The sequence below is a fragment of the Belonocnema kinseyi genome, chromosome 9 (assembly GCF_010883055.1).
Source record: "Belonocnema kinseyi isolate 2016_QV_RU_SX_M_011 chromosome 9, B_treatae_v1, whole genome shotgun sequence".
NCBI lineage: Eukaryota > Metazoa > Arthropoda > Insecta > Hymenoptera > Cynipidae > Belonocnema > Belonocnema kinseyi.
Genome location: NC_046665.1, coordinates 111824970 through 111840749, shown reverse-complemented (window position 1 = coordinate 111840749; position 15780 = coordinate 111824970).

The window sequence follows — 15780 nt, the reverse complement described above, 5'->3', positions numbered from 1 at the left end:
TCGACTCGGGATATTTATAAGATACTACCATGATTTTTTCAGATTTTTTGGTCCAAAAATAAATTAGGCCAAAAACCGGCCTTACCGACCCTCCCCCTTTAAGTATTTTGTTGGAAATTCGCTTTTCTTTTGGTTTAAAATTAATTTTTCAATTGAAAAATTAACTATTCCATATCTGGTTTAATATTTATCTTCTCTACTTGAAAATCCAGCCATTTGGTGGAAAATTTCTGTATTTTTTTAAAACGTTCTCTTATGTGTGTCACGTCTCGCGAGTTTCATAATAATAATAACTAATTATAAACAATATATTATAATTACATAATATTTATATTCAATAATAAATTAACAAGTTAAATGATTATATTCAATATCCAAATGTTATTGTGAACAAACCTAGTATTGTTAAAATAATTCGTGAAGATCAGATTTATAAGGAACTACGCAACAGTGTAAGGGTGACCCAACAGCCCAAGATAAGCTACGCATCATCATTTACACAAAAAACAGGCACACGTTAATTAAAAAACGATTGCATTTTAAAAGCGGGGTGAAGCGATTCCGAGCATGCGCACACGCATGCGCGTAAATTATTTTTCGGTAAGAGTACGTCCCATTTTAACTGTTAAACTGCACCTTCTACGCGTAAAGTAGAGTCGCTTATCGTTGAAACGATTCTTGGTTAAACGACTCGTACTTTAACCGTTAAAGGATCTGTTTTCAAATTTAATTCCCAAGCTATGGCACTTTAACCGTAAAAGTATTCCTTTATTGTTTAGAGGAAATTTCTCAGAGTGTAGGCATTGTAATATCTTACCCTTGGACATCCAGGAAGGGATACCATATATTTTGGCAATTGCGCCATTCTCCATATTTGGGCACATCACGATTCCTAATCACTGATTGGCTATCTTACTAATTACCCCCTTGGTATTTAGGAAGGGATATAACGCATTATGGTTACTACGACCTTTTCCATATATGGGCATATACATAATTGTCAACGCCCATTGGACAATTAGGCTCTTACGACTCTTCTACCTAATTGATTATCAACGCTGATTGGAACCAAGAGGAATCCCTACTTCTAAAACCACGCACCCCTGCGGGAATCTAAGAAGGGATCTTGTGCATAAATATATCAGATATGGAAGCAGAAATTAGTTTTATATTAGACAGTTTAGGAAGTTTAGATTAATTTGGTTTAGTCCCGTTTAGTTGATTGTACTTCACCCTCAGCTTTTAGTCCAGTCTGAGAAAATTTAGATTGTAACAATAGAATCTCTGAAAGCCTAAACTCCGGTCCAACAGTCTGGCCTGTTAACCATATAAATATCAAAGCTACGAAGAATAGCTTCTGTGTGGAAGCCCGAGTCGAGAACACCTGTCACAAAGGACAAAGCAGAACAGATACGTTGACCTTGCCAACTCAGCCTGCAGAGCCAAATATTATTTAAAACCTATACAATCTTCTCTCCTATCAATGAACAATCATCCTTATTTAAGGTGGACCAAAAAATCAAATAACTCGAGGTAATCCGGAGGTTTGTGAGGAAACGAGCACCCACCCAGCTGAAAGCTGGAAACCACCCAGTTTGTCAAATTTGATGTCTCGAATTAAATTATCATTGTACTCAAATAAATATTAATTAATCTATCAATTCCAATGTAAATAATTTATTTCTTGTGTTTGGTAGTTATCCTCAACCAAGCTTTCTAGCTTATTTAAAACTGGAATCTAAAACGAGGAACCGCTTTAAAATCAAATAAGGTACAAGGTAGGTTACATCTCTTGGGACGTAACATGTGGCAGAAAATTAATCCTTTTGGTGACTAAATTCACCTCTTAGGTTGAAAATTGATTTCTTTGGTTAAAATATTGTCTTTTTGGTTGAAAATTCTTTGAGTGAAAATTAGTTGGGTTTTTTATTGGAAATTAAGTTTTTTATTTGAAAATATAACCATTCCATTTTTTATTGAAACTTATTACATTCTTATTCATGAGAGGGTAATGTATTCGTTCAAATTCTTTATCTCTGGTTTTTAACTAATATTTACGATTCGGCACTCACAGAATCCGAAAAGCATAAAATTGTATCTGCGTCTGTATGCCTTTGATACACTTTTTAAGGTTCGTAAAATGAAAGTTAAGTTCGTTAATCAGATATTTCCAACCAAAATGAAAAAATTTAGAGCATTTCCAAAATTTGAAAAAAAATTCAAATAAAAAAATTGTCAAAGTTTCTTATAGGCGGGTAGAAGACTTGCAAATTATCCAAATAAAATTTCAATTTCAATGAAAATTAAACAAGTTATACACTTTTGAAAAGTTTGAATATGGTCAGAAAAATAGAAAAAATATTTTTCTAAAATATTAGGTTATCTCATTTAAATTCATCACTAGATATGAAATATATTTAGAAACTATGTCAGTTAAATTTTCTGATTAGACATTTTTGAATTCGATAAAACGTCCAAAAGTTATATGCTTTTCAACATTTTGAAAGTTTTCAAAAAAAAGCAGAAACATTTTTTTTAATAGATTAAGAAATATCAATCCATATTTCTACTAGATATAAAATATTTGTTTTCGAAACTATTATCGTGAAATTCCTTAATTAGACAAAAGTTTCAAAAATTGGATAATTTTCAAAAATATGCAATTTTGGTTTTTTAAGAGATCCGTAAGTTTAAAGCGTTATTTTTGAAGATTTTAATATTATTTACAAATTATCTTGATAAAGTTTTTCAATCGGATACAATTTATCGAGCGCGAGTTTAGTAATGAGAATGTAATCGTCAAAGCCGTAGGTGCTTTAAGAACCTTCTTTAAAAACAAATAGAAAAAAACTTCAGTTACAATTTATGGCTGTAATTCCTCAGACGTTCAAATCACAGTTTTCGATTTAATTTATAGTATTCACGATATTTGAAAAAATACCTTTTTTTATAGAAATTTAATCTTTTTGATTGAAATTTTAAGTATTTTGTTGAAAAATAGTCCCTGTTTGGTAGAAAATTCATCTTTTGAGTTGAAAGTTTAACTGTTGGGTTAAACATTAATTTTTGTTTGTGCAAAATAGTTAAAAATTAAATCCTTTACTTAAAAATGAAACTATTTTGTTGAAAATTCGTTTATTTTGCTTTGTTGTTTAACTGAAAATTCAAACATTCCATTTTTGGTAGAAAATTTATCTTTTTCGAAAGAAATTTAATATTATTGGCTGGAAAATCATCTGTTCGATTAAAAGTTTAACTACTTTGTGGATATTCATATATTCTTTACAAAAATTGTATTTTTTGCTAGAAAAATTAACTATTGGGTTTAAAATGCATTTTTTTGGTTAAAGATTCATTGCTTTACTTAAAAATTAATTTCTTTGCTTAAAAATTTAACTTAATTTCTTCGATTTATCCTTTTTTTTTGTTAAAATTAATCCTTTTTGGTAGAAAATAAATCTTTTGAGCTGAAAAACAATTTTTTAACTGAATATTTAACTATTAGCTTAAAATTCATTTTAAAATTTAAAAAATGCTTGAAAATTTATATTCTTAGTTGAAAATTAAACTTTTTAGTTGAAAATTTATTTCTTTGACTGAAATTTATTTTATTTTGTATTGAAAATTAATTTTTTAAACTGAAAATTTCACCATTCCTTTTGTTGACGAAAGCGTATCTTTTTTGATAGAAATTTAATTTTCTTGGTTGAAAATCCCTCTTTTTGGTAGAAAATTTGAACATTTTGTTGAAAAATGTTTTTTTTTTTAAATTAATTTTTTAACTGAAAATTTAGCTATCGGGTTAAAATTTCTTTAAAAATTCAAAACCTGTCTGAAAATTCATTTCTTTGTTGAAAATTAATTTTTTTAACTGAAAATTTCACCATTCGTTTTTAAGAATTTATTTTTTGTTTTATTAAAGATTCATTATTTTAGTTAAAGAATAATTTCCATGCTAAAATAATTAACTATTAATCTTTTTGGTTGACAATTAGTTTTTAAAATTAAAAATTAATTTTTTTAACAGAAAATTTACCTTCCATTTTTTACATGAATGAAAAGTATTTTTTTTTTTATTGAAAAATTAATATGTTGAAAACTCATCTATTATTTAGAAAATTGTTTTTTTTTTGGTGGAAGATTCAACTATTGAGTTAAGAATTAATTTTTTGTTTATTAAAGATTCATTATTTTAGTTGAAAAATAATTTCTATGCTAAAAAAATTAATTATTTTATTGATAATTCGTATTTTTGTTGAAAAATTACTTTTTTCATAAAAAATTTAACTATTTTGTTGAAAAGTTCTTTTTTTTTAAATTAATTTTTTTCATTAAAAATTTAACTATATAGTTGAAAATTTCTGTATTGTGTTGAAACCTGCTGATAATAATTTCTGACATCTTCTAAATCCAGATTCCAGATACTGTCTTCTTGTTTTTACAATAATAATTTTACAAATGATGCTGTGCCAAAGAGAGTAGTTCTAACTAATATAAATACATAAAATGGCAATCTATAAGTGGGATAGATTTGTAGCGTTTTTTTTTCGCTGTCAATATTTATTATTATTTTTTTTCATATAAAACATATTTTCATAATTTTACATTCATTAAGTAAATCTATATTAAATTCCTTTCAAAAATAAAGCTTTGTTTAAAAATTCATTTGATTTTTTTAAATTAATAGTTTTTGGTAGAAAACGAATCTTTTTAGTTAAAAATAAATATTTGAACTGAAAATTTTATTAAAAATATAACTATTTTAATGAAAATTCATCTATTTTGTAAAAAACTGGGCTTTTCGGTATGAAATTCAATTAATGGGTTAAAAATTCATTTTTGTGGTTCAAGATTATTTTAGTCAGAAATCAATTTCGTTGCTTAAAATTTCAACTATACTGTTGAAAATGAATTTTTTAACTGGGAATTTAATTATTAGGTCAAAATTCCGTTAAAGATTCAAAATTTGCTTGAAAATTAATCTTTTTATTTGAAAATTCATTTCATTCATTGAATACATTTTTTAAAATTGAAAATTAATTTTTTTAACAGAAAATTTTACTATTCCATTTTTTTCAAAATTGTATCTTTTTTAATACAAATTTAATCTTCTTGGTTAAAAATTCGTCTGTTTGGTAGAAAAATGTACTATTAGTTTAAAATTCCTTTAAAAATTCAAAATTTGGTTGAAAAATCACGTATTTTGTTAAAAATTAATCTTTTTGGTAGAAAATTTCCCTTTTGTGTTTGAAAATTCATCTTTTCGGTGGAAAATGCAACTATTGCTTTAAAAATTCACTTTTTTGGTTTAAGATTATTTTAATTAAAAATGTTACTATTTTGTTAAAAATTCGTTTTTTTTGTGTTGAAAATGAATTTTTCAAATAGAAAATTTAACTATTATTTCGTTTAAAATTTCTTTATTTAGTTAAAACTTTGTCTTTTGTGGTAGAATATTAATCTGCTTGATGACTAATTTACCTTTTTGGTTGAAAATTAAACTATAAGGTTAAAATTCTTTTAAAAATTCCAAATTTGCTTCAAAATTCATTTGTTTCGTTAAAATTATTAGTTTATGGTAGAAAATGAATCTTTTTAGTTGAAAATTCATTTTTTAACTGAAAATCTAAATAATTCAATTTTTATCGATTTTTTTCTTTTTTTGATAAAAATTTAATCTTCGTGATTGAAGATTTATGTTTGATTGGAAATGTAACTAATTTGTTGAAAATTCATTTTTGTGATTAAAGATTCTTTATGTTGGTTAAAAATTAATTTCTTTGCTTAAAATTCTAATTATCTTATTGAAAATTCGTCGTTTTTTTTGTTGTTGAAAATTAATTTATTAACTAAAAATTTAACTATTAGTTTAAAATTCCTTTTAAAATGGGCTTGAAAATTCATTTATTTTGTAAAAAATTAATCTTTTTTGATAGAAAATTGTCTTTTTTTTAGAATTCATCTTTTAGGTCGAAAATTCACTTTTTTGCCTCAAGATTGATTATTTAAATTTAAAATTTTAAATTAAAAAAATTTATTTTCAACAAGAAAAACATGAATTTATCTTTTTTCATCAAAATTTAATCTTGGTTGAAGATTTATGTTTAATTGAAAATATAACTATTTTAATGTAAATTCATCTATTTTGTAAAAAATTGTACTTAAAATTTCAAATATTTTGTTGAAAATTAATTTTTTAACTGAAAATTTAATCATTCCATTTTTTGTAGAAAGAGTATCTTTTTTTAAACAAATTTAATCTTCTTGGTTAAAAAGTTGTCTGTTTGGTAGAAAAATGAACTATTTTCTTGAAAATTTATCTATTATGTAGAAAATTGGTCGTTTTGTGGAAGATTCAAGTATTGGTTTAAGAATTCATTTTTTGTTTGTTAAAGATTCATGATTTTAGTTAAAGAATAATTTCCATGCTAAAATATTTAACTATTTTATTGAAAATTCGTCTTTTTGTTGAAAATTAATTTTTTAATTGAAAATTTAACTATTCCATTTTTGGTAAAACAATAACATTTTTGATAACTAATTCACCTTTTTGGTTGAAAATTAAACTATCAGTTTAAAATTCCTTTAAAAATTCCAAATTTGGTTGAAAAATCATGTACTTTGTTAAAAAAAATTTTGTTTTCAGAAAATTGTCTTTTTTTGTTAGAATATTCATCTTTTAGGACGAATTGCAAATAATGGGTTAAAAATCCACTTTTGAGGTTTAAGATTGATTATTTTAATTAAAAATGTTACTATTTTGTTGAAAATTCGTTGTTTTTAATGAAGTTGGTAAATTAAAAATTTAATTATTATTTAATTTAAAATTTCTGTGATTTGTTGAAGCTTTGTTTTTTTGCTAAAATATTAATCTTCTTGGTGATTAATTTACCTTTAAGTTTGAAAATGGAAAAAAATTGAACTATAAGGTTAAAATTCATTTCAAAATTCCAAATTTGCTTGAAAATTCATTTGTTTTGTTAAAATTTAGTAGTTTATGGTAGAAAATGAATTTTTTAGACTGTGATCTTTTTTCCTCAAAATTTATTCTTGGTTGAAGATTTAGGTTTGATTGAAAATATGACTATTTTAATGAAAATTTATTTTTGTTGTTAAAGATTCTTTATGTTATATAAAAATTAATTTCTTTGCTTAAAATTTTAACTATTTTATCGAAAATCCATTGTTTTTTTTCTTGAGAATTAATTTTTTAACTGAAAATTTAACTATTAGGTTATAATTTCTTTAAAAACTGAAAAATCATGTTTTTTGTTGAAAAATATTTAAAAAAATTGAAAATTGATTTTGTCTATCTCAAAATTTAACCATTTCATTTTTTGTCGAATGTGTATCTTTTTTGATAGAAATTTAATCTTCTTGGTTGAAAATTCGTCTTCTTGATTTAAAATTGAACTATTTTGTTGAAAATTCATTTATTACGTAGAAAATTAGCCTTTTCAGCTCTTTTTCTTGGAAATTAATTTTTTAATTGAAAAATGTAACTGTTCTATTTTAGGGTCAACAATAACATTCTAGGTAACTAATTCACCTTTTTGGTTAAATAAAACTATTAGTTTAAAATTGTTTAAAAAATCCAAATTTGGTTGAAAAATTATATATTTTGTTAAAAATTAATCTTTTTCTGTAGAAAATGGTCTGTTTTTTTGTTTGAAAATTCATATTTTAGGTCGAAAATACAACTGTTGGGTTAAAATGCACATTTTGGTTTAAGATTGATTTTTTAAATTAAAAATATTACTATTTTGTTGAAAATTCGTTTTTTTCTGTTGAAAATGAATTTTTGAAATTGAAAATTTAACTATTATTTCGTTTAAAATTTCTGTATTATGTTCAAACTTTGTCTTGTGTGGTAGAATATTGATCTTCTTGGTGACTAATTTACCTTTTTGTTTGAAAATTGAATTATATGATTAAAACTTCTTACAAAATTCAAAATTAGCTTGAAAATTCATGAATTTTTTTAAAAAATCATATTTTTTAGTAGAAAATTAAACTATTCCATTTTTTTCGAAAATTTATCTTTTTTGATAGACAATTAAACTTTTGGGTTGAAAATTTAAGTATTTTGTTGAAAATTCATCTATTTTTTTGAAAAAATTTCTTTTTTGGTAAATCATTCATCTTTTGAAAATTCATGTATTTTGTTTCAAAAATAATTATTTAAATTTAAATGATGCAATGAAAAGACTGAAAAATGGATTGGATTAGTATTTTGCAATAACATTTCGAATCTTCTACACATTTCATGTTTATTAATTTATTTTTTTGACATAGAACTGTAATACATTGCCTTATCTGAACATTTTTCTTGTCGAATATTTTCTAATTGGTGAGCTAATTGGTGTACTACTAATTAATTAATTAATTAGCTTATCTAAATGCACCATTGAATTGGCTCTATAAGGATACAATAATTTGCAAATATCACTTCTACATGCTAGCTCTATTTTTTTCTTTTTTTAATACCCTGCTGATAATAATAATTTCTGACAACTTCCAAATTCAGATTCCAGATACTATCTTGTTTTTACAATAACAATTTTACAAATGATACTGTGCCAAAGAGAATAGTTCTAAATATTATAAATAAATAAATAAAAAGGCAATCTACAAGTGAGATAGATTTGTAGCGTTTTTTTGTCGCGCTCAATATTTATTATTAATTTTTTTTTTCATATAAAAAACAAGTCTTCTCATCTGATCTATGTTAAATATATTTAAAAAATATTCTACACATATTTTCATAATTTTACATTCATTAAGTAAACTTATATTAACCTGAATGCAAATTGACGTTTTTATTATAAAAATAAAATAACCAGCTTCTAACCTAAGAAGTTGGAAAAACTTTTCTTTCAATGTAATCTAAGAATAACTTCTATTCAAAAAATCGTATTCTCACATTGAAAATGTAAATTGTAAGCAAATTTTCAGACCATGTGACTGACTCAAAAAAAAACAACGCAACCACAATTAAACTTACATTCGATGATTACTGCTCATTCTTAAACTTAATTATTTGGTTTATTGCAAATAAGCGAAGATATTTATCATACTTTTTTTTAAATACGCAGTGCTTAAATGAATCTATAAAAAAGAAAATTAAAAACAAAATTGTTATTTTTAAATAATCAATATTATATTATATTATTCAGTAGATAACTATTACAAATTTTTATTCATTTCGTGCTTCAAGAGAAGCAGAGAAATCATTTTCCTTTTCGATTGTTATGCGTTAGGTACAAATTGTATTGTTATGTTCAGTAAAAGGGACTTCTCAAAGTAGAACTAATCTGAGCATATTTTTTCTGGCCTTTTAAACAGTTATCATTTTCTTATCATAATGAAAATTGTCAAACTGGGAAATACATAGCGTTTGCATAAATATTGTCTAGTATCTCCTACCACAATCTAGAAAAAAAAACAACAATTATCATTTTTTTTCATAAAAAGAGTAGGGAATTGCACAAATAAGACTAAGAATAAAGATACTGAAAATTTAACACTACTAATCAACGTGTACCTTCACAAAACTGATTCTAAAACTTACAAAGTTTCCAACGAGCTAAAGGAAATTTGTTCGTCTTATCATATGATCCCTTTAAATAACTGAAACTTTGTAAAAAAATGAGATAAATGTTTATAGCCTTAAAAAAAAATGTTTATTTCTGTGAAAAAAATTTTCAACTTCGCTGGGATTCGAACCCACGCCTGAAGATTTCCGGGCTGGTGCTCTAATCCTCCTCTTAGTGGGACGAGACCGACTGTAGATCTGGGTTCGAGTCCCAGTGCAGCTACATTTTTTTTTGCGCAGATAAAGCAATTTTTCCAGGACTCTTAACCATTTTCGCTTAGAGCAAAATTCAATTAGTTGAATAAGGCAGTGAGTTTAGCTCGGAACTGTATATAATAAAAAATTTCGATACAAAAGTTGAAAACCAACAATTCTGTTTCTGTCTTAAAGAAACTTACAATTTTCCTTATGGCACAATCCACAGAATAGATAAGTGGATCTTCACAACAACAACAAAAAAAAGAAGAAAACATTCGTCGATAGAAAAAATTTAAATTTTTCGAATGACATAATTTTTCTGTACTCGTTTCAAATTAAAAATAAGATATGTATCGACATTGTTATCAAATGCAGTCACAGGGGACGCACAGTGGGTAAAAAAAAGTTTCTCTGTACAAATCTATTTAAAAAAATGTATTCTGTTATTTAAAAAATTTATTATTTAGTTACCAAACTTAAATTTTATTTTCAACTTTGCAGAAGTACAATTTTTTCTGTAGAAAAATTCATAGTTTGGCTATTTTTCTACTAAAAGGTTAAATTTCTTTACGAAATTGAACTTCAAACATCCTTCCGATGAATATTTTCTATGATAATTAGCAAATTCACAAGAATTATTAATTATTTAAACAAATTTAATTAACAAATTCAGAGTTTGGCTATTTTTCAACGAAAAGGTTCAATTTTTCTACAGAAAAAATGGACTGATAATGTTTTTACGAGAACTCTTTCCTACGATACATTTTTGTACATAAAAAATTGTCCTTAAAAATATTTAAACTCTGAATTTGTTTATTAAAATTGTTTAAATAATTTAAAATCTTCTAAATTTTAATAATTTCGTAGCCAAGAGTCGTAAGAAAGACAATCCTAGTCGATTTCGTTAAACAAAATTGACTCTTTTAATTGAAAAATAGCCATACTCTGCATTTGTTTATTAAAATTCTCCCAATATCTTCTAAATTTTTAAATTATCGTAGCAAAGAATCATAAAAAACACATTCTTAGTTCATTTCGTAAAACAAAATTGACCCTTTTCATTGAAAAATAGCCAAACTCTGAATTTGTTTATTATAATTGTCTCAATAATTAATAAATCTTCTAAATTTTTAAAGTATCGTAGCGAAGAGTCATCAGAGAAATATTCTTAGTTGATTTCGTAAATCAAAATTGACCCTACTAATAGAAAAATATCCAAAATATTAATCCTATTCAGTGAAAACTACCCGAACTCTGAATTTGTTTATTAAAATTCTTTCCATAATTAATAAATCTTTTAATTTTTTAAATTATCGTAGCGAATAATCATTAAAGAAATTTTTTTAGTTAGTTTCCTTAAACAAAACTGTGCTTATTCCTCGAAAAATAGCCAAACTCTGAATCCTACTCATTGAAAAATAACCAAACTACGAATTTTCAAATTAAATTTGTTTCAATAATGAATAAGTCATATATGTTTAAATTATCGTAGCAAAGAGTCATGAAAAAGATATTCCTAGTTGATTTCGTGAAAGAAAATTGGCTCTATTTCTGGAAAAATAGCCAAACTGTGAATTTTTAAAATATAAAATGTATAAACAATTGCCAAATAGTATCTATTTTAAAACGGTACTTCAGAAAAGTTAAAGGAATAATAATTTTATTGTTAAATTAAAAATCCAAACACAAAAATCTTTTCGAAATTTAAAAATATTTTATTAAAAAAAAAGAAGGTCCAAATTGAATGAAAAATGTTCACTAAAAATTTATTTGCCCACATAAACTTTTTTTGTTCCACTGGGCGACGATGAGAGCATTTCAATCTAGTAATAATCGTACAAACTAGAGTACTGCTGCAAATATGAATAATCTTTTGTACAATCGTCTACAATTAAAATACTTAACGTCATTAATGTTACAAGTGTAGCAAATTGAATCTTCAGTTGCTCAATAATCAAATGTCACGAATATAATTTTAGAAATAAAAACGTTCATCAAGAGTAATCAAAGTGTGCAAAATTCGACACCAATGACAATTAAAAACCACAAATTTCTTTGCAATTCTTCACTCCTACAGTCTTATCACGGATGCTAGTTTAATTATTGACTACAAAATACTATTCTCGAAACGGAGAACAACGTCGATAGATCTCAGAGTTTTTCAACAGCACACGTGAACACAGAATTACGTTTCTAATTCTAACATGCCCCTTCTTTAAAGACTTCTTCGGCGCACCGTATCGCTTCAAAAGTCCCCAAATTCTTTTGATTAAACGTCAGAAACTAAACCGAACAATTAACGTCTGCCTAACTTCATTTATTTCTTCTTTTGTAGACTCTTTTTTCGGTTTAACTTCCAGCCTATCGTAAATAATTAGATTAGAGCCACTGTGAAATTGGCGCGCTTGGTTAGACCAATTGTAGGCGTGCGCCCCCACGCCGGACACGCACATTTTTGCGCGCGCCTCTTAGGCGTACGCACATTACTGCGCGCGCCTCTTAGGCGCACGCACATTGCTGCGCGCGCCACTTAGACGCACGACGCTGCCCGAGGCAGAGACGCCCACCGTTTTGCGCATGTGAGAGCCAAGCTGAGTTCTTCAACTGATTTCAGAATGGCTCTAATTCGCTCCCTGTCAATAAAGTTTAAATTAAACGGATAACGTATTAGCGCACACACCTAACGAATTCGTCTAAGATTAATGATAGATTAACGTAGCGAAACTAATGCGAAGGAGCTGCGGGTAACAGCAAATAAATAAGAATAACGAGAATTCGTGTTTCATGTTCAGAGTGGCGATTCAGCGGAAGATTCTCAATTTCCGGTCATTTTCCGGTCAAGTTTTTCCATTTTTTCCGGTTAATTAAGTAAAATATTCATATTTGCCGCAAGATTGAAAAAAAATTTATTTTAATTTATCACATTCATTCTAAAAATCCTTTAATACAGCAGAGCGAAAAATTTAAAAATAACTGAATTTTGAAACAAATACTTGCATTTTTCACAAAAAATATAAATTTTCAATAAAAATGGAAAAGTTAAACTTTCAATTAGAAAAATTAGTTGGAATAGTTGAATTTTAGGCTAAAAAGATCAATTTTCAACTAAAATGATGAATATTGCACTGAAATTCTTGAATTTTCAACCACACAGATGAAGTTTCAAACAACAAGATTAATTAAATAGTTGAGTTTTTAATTAAAAGAGACCAATTTACAACCAAATAGTTGAATTTTAAACTAAAAAAAATCAACTTTTAACCGAAAATGTAATAGTTACATTCCTAGTTAATAAAATTGATTTTTTAATCAAATTCTTGAATTTTTAATCAAAATGATGAATCTTCTACTCAAATAGTAAAATTTTCAAAATAAGAAAAATTTATATGTACCTGAAAAAAAATAAATTGTCAACCAAAACTCAATTAATTGCATTTTAAGTTAAAAAAATGTATGTTCAGACAAACAGATGAATTTTTAAATAAGACTGAAAAATTCAACTGAGATGATGAATATTTAAATGAAATAATTGAATTTTAGACGAAGAAGATGAATTTTCAACCAAGAAGATTAATTTCTATCAGAAAAGATGAATTTCAAACTGGACAAGAGAATTTTTTAACAAAAAATTCAATTTGGAGTCAAAAAATGAATGCTCAACCCAAGAAATAAATTTTTAATTAAAACTATGAATCTTCAAAAAAATAAATCAATAATGATAATTTTTTTAAAGATGTCAAGTTTTAACCAAGTAATTTTATTTCCAACCAAAAAGATGAATTTTTAACTAAAATGATAAATATTTAATTGAAATACTTGAATTTGCAACCGACAAGAAGATAATTTTCTATGAAAAATTTTGATTTTGTGAAAAATACGTGTTTTTGTAACAATAGAGTTGAATTTTCTACTAAAAAAGAACAATTATCATTCAAATTGTTGAAGTTTGAACTGGGAAAGATCAATTTCCAACTAAAAATGAAACAGTTGAATTTTCCGTTGAAGAAATTAATTTTCAACCAAACTAGTGAATTTTCAACTGGAATTCTTGAATTTTTTACCAAAAAGATAAATTTTCCAACATAAAAAAGATTAATTTTCTAGAAAAAGATGAATTTTCCACAAAGCACATATATTTTCGAACAAATAGTTGAATTTTTAAGTAAAAAAATGTCAATTTTCAGTCACACGGTTAAAATTTCATTAAAAAAAAAAATTAATTTAAGATCAAACAGAAACCCGTTTTCTGATGAAAAAACTTTGTATTCTAAAAAAGCATGAAAAAGAGTTTTAATTAAAAAATAGACTTTAAAACTACCTTACTGTTCGACTCATTAAAGTCAAAAATAACAATTGAAAAAAAGAGAGAAAATAAACTTTCAACCAAAAATAGTGCAGTTCAGTTTTCTTAAAAAAATCGAATTCTTAAAAGAAACAACGTATTTTCAGCAAAATAGTTCAATTTTCTACTGAAATAGTTAAATTTTTAGCTAAAAAAAATTATTTTTTAACAAATTAGTTACATTTTCAATCAGAGATGAATTTTCAACCAAACAAAAAGAATTTATAACAACAGTTCAATTTTTAAATAAATAATTTGATTTCCAACCTAAAAGATGAATTTTCAAATAAATATTTAACTGAAATACTAGAATTTTCAACCGACAAGAAGATTAAATTTCAAAGAAAAAAATAATTTTCTGCGAAAAAGTTTTGATGTTTTTAACAAAATACGTGTTTTTCAACGAAATAATTGAATTTTTTATTGAAAAATATGAATTATCATTCAATGTGTTGAATTTTGAACTAGGAAATCTGATAAACTTTCAACTGGAATAATTGAATGTTTTACCAGAAAGATAAATTTGCAAACACAAAAGAGATTAATTTTCTAGAAAAAGAAGGTGCAATTTTTCACAAAGTACATATATTTTTCAACAAAAAGTTGAATTTTTAGGTAAAAAATGTCAATTTTCAGTAAAAAGTTGAAATTTCATTAAAAAAAGATAAATTTTAAATCTAAGATCCACAAAAATTTATTTTCTGATGGAAAAAAATTTGGTATTCTAAAAAATCATGAAAAAGATTTTTAATTAAAAAACTTTAAAACTACCATACTATTCGGCTCATTAGAGTCAAAAATAACAATTGAAAAAAGAGGGATAAAATAAATTTACCACCAAAAATAGAATAGTTGAATTTTTTATTAAAAATCTAATTTTCAACTTTTAACCAAGTAGTTGAATTTTAAACATGTAAATGAATCCAAAACATAATAAATCACTTTTTCAAATTGACAAAAATTATTTAAATATGAAAATTTGAATTTTACTGCAATCATAAATAAATTCCCGGTTTTTAAAATTAAATTCCCGTTTTTTCCGGTCAAGTCGCCACCCTAATGTTAAATCAAACACAATCGATTCTTTTACTCACTCAGCTCAGCGCGATTTCTATATTCAAAAACTTATAAGTGATAGAGAGAGAGAGAGGAAAAATACTTAATATTGATTTTGAACTCGACTCGCGAGTCGCACATAGCCAAATGTATATTAAATCTAGAATTAATTTTACAGAAAGTGGAATCTGTAAACAGAGCGCCTAGTGAAGCTCAAATCTATTATATATCTTTTTTTTTTTTAATCCAGCAGCTTATGTATTTATGAGATCATTTCAAAGCCTTACCTTATCCCTTAATTAAAATTTTCCAATCGTCCTTTTTTTTCTTTACAAAAAAAAAAGAACATTATTCAATGAGGAAAGTGTCAGTAAATTTACTTTAAAATGTTTTTAGTCAGCAATATTCCAAGTTCTAGAATCGCTAGACGCCCTGAAAATCATTAAATTTTCAGAAGATCCCAAGTTTTGTCAATATAGCTTCAGCAGACCCAGAGCGCAAGTCACAATATCGGAAGGATTCTGCATCTATTCACACAGGAAATAATAATAAGAAACAGAGAACTTAAATCTTACAATGAACAAAATTT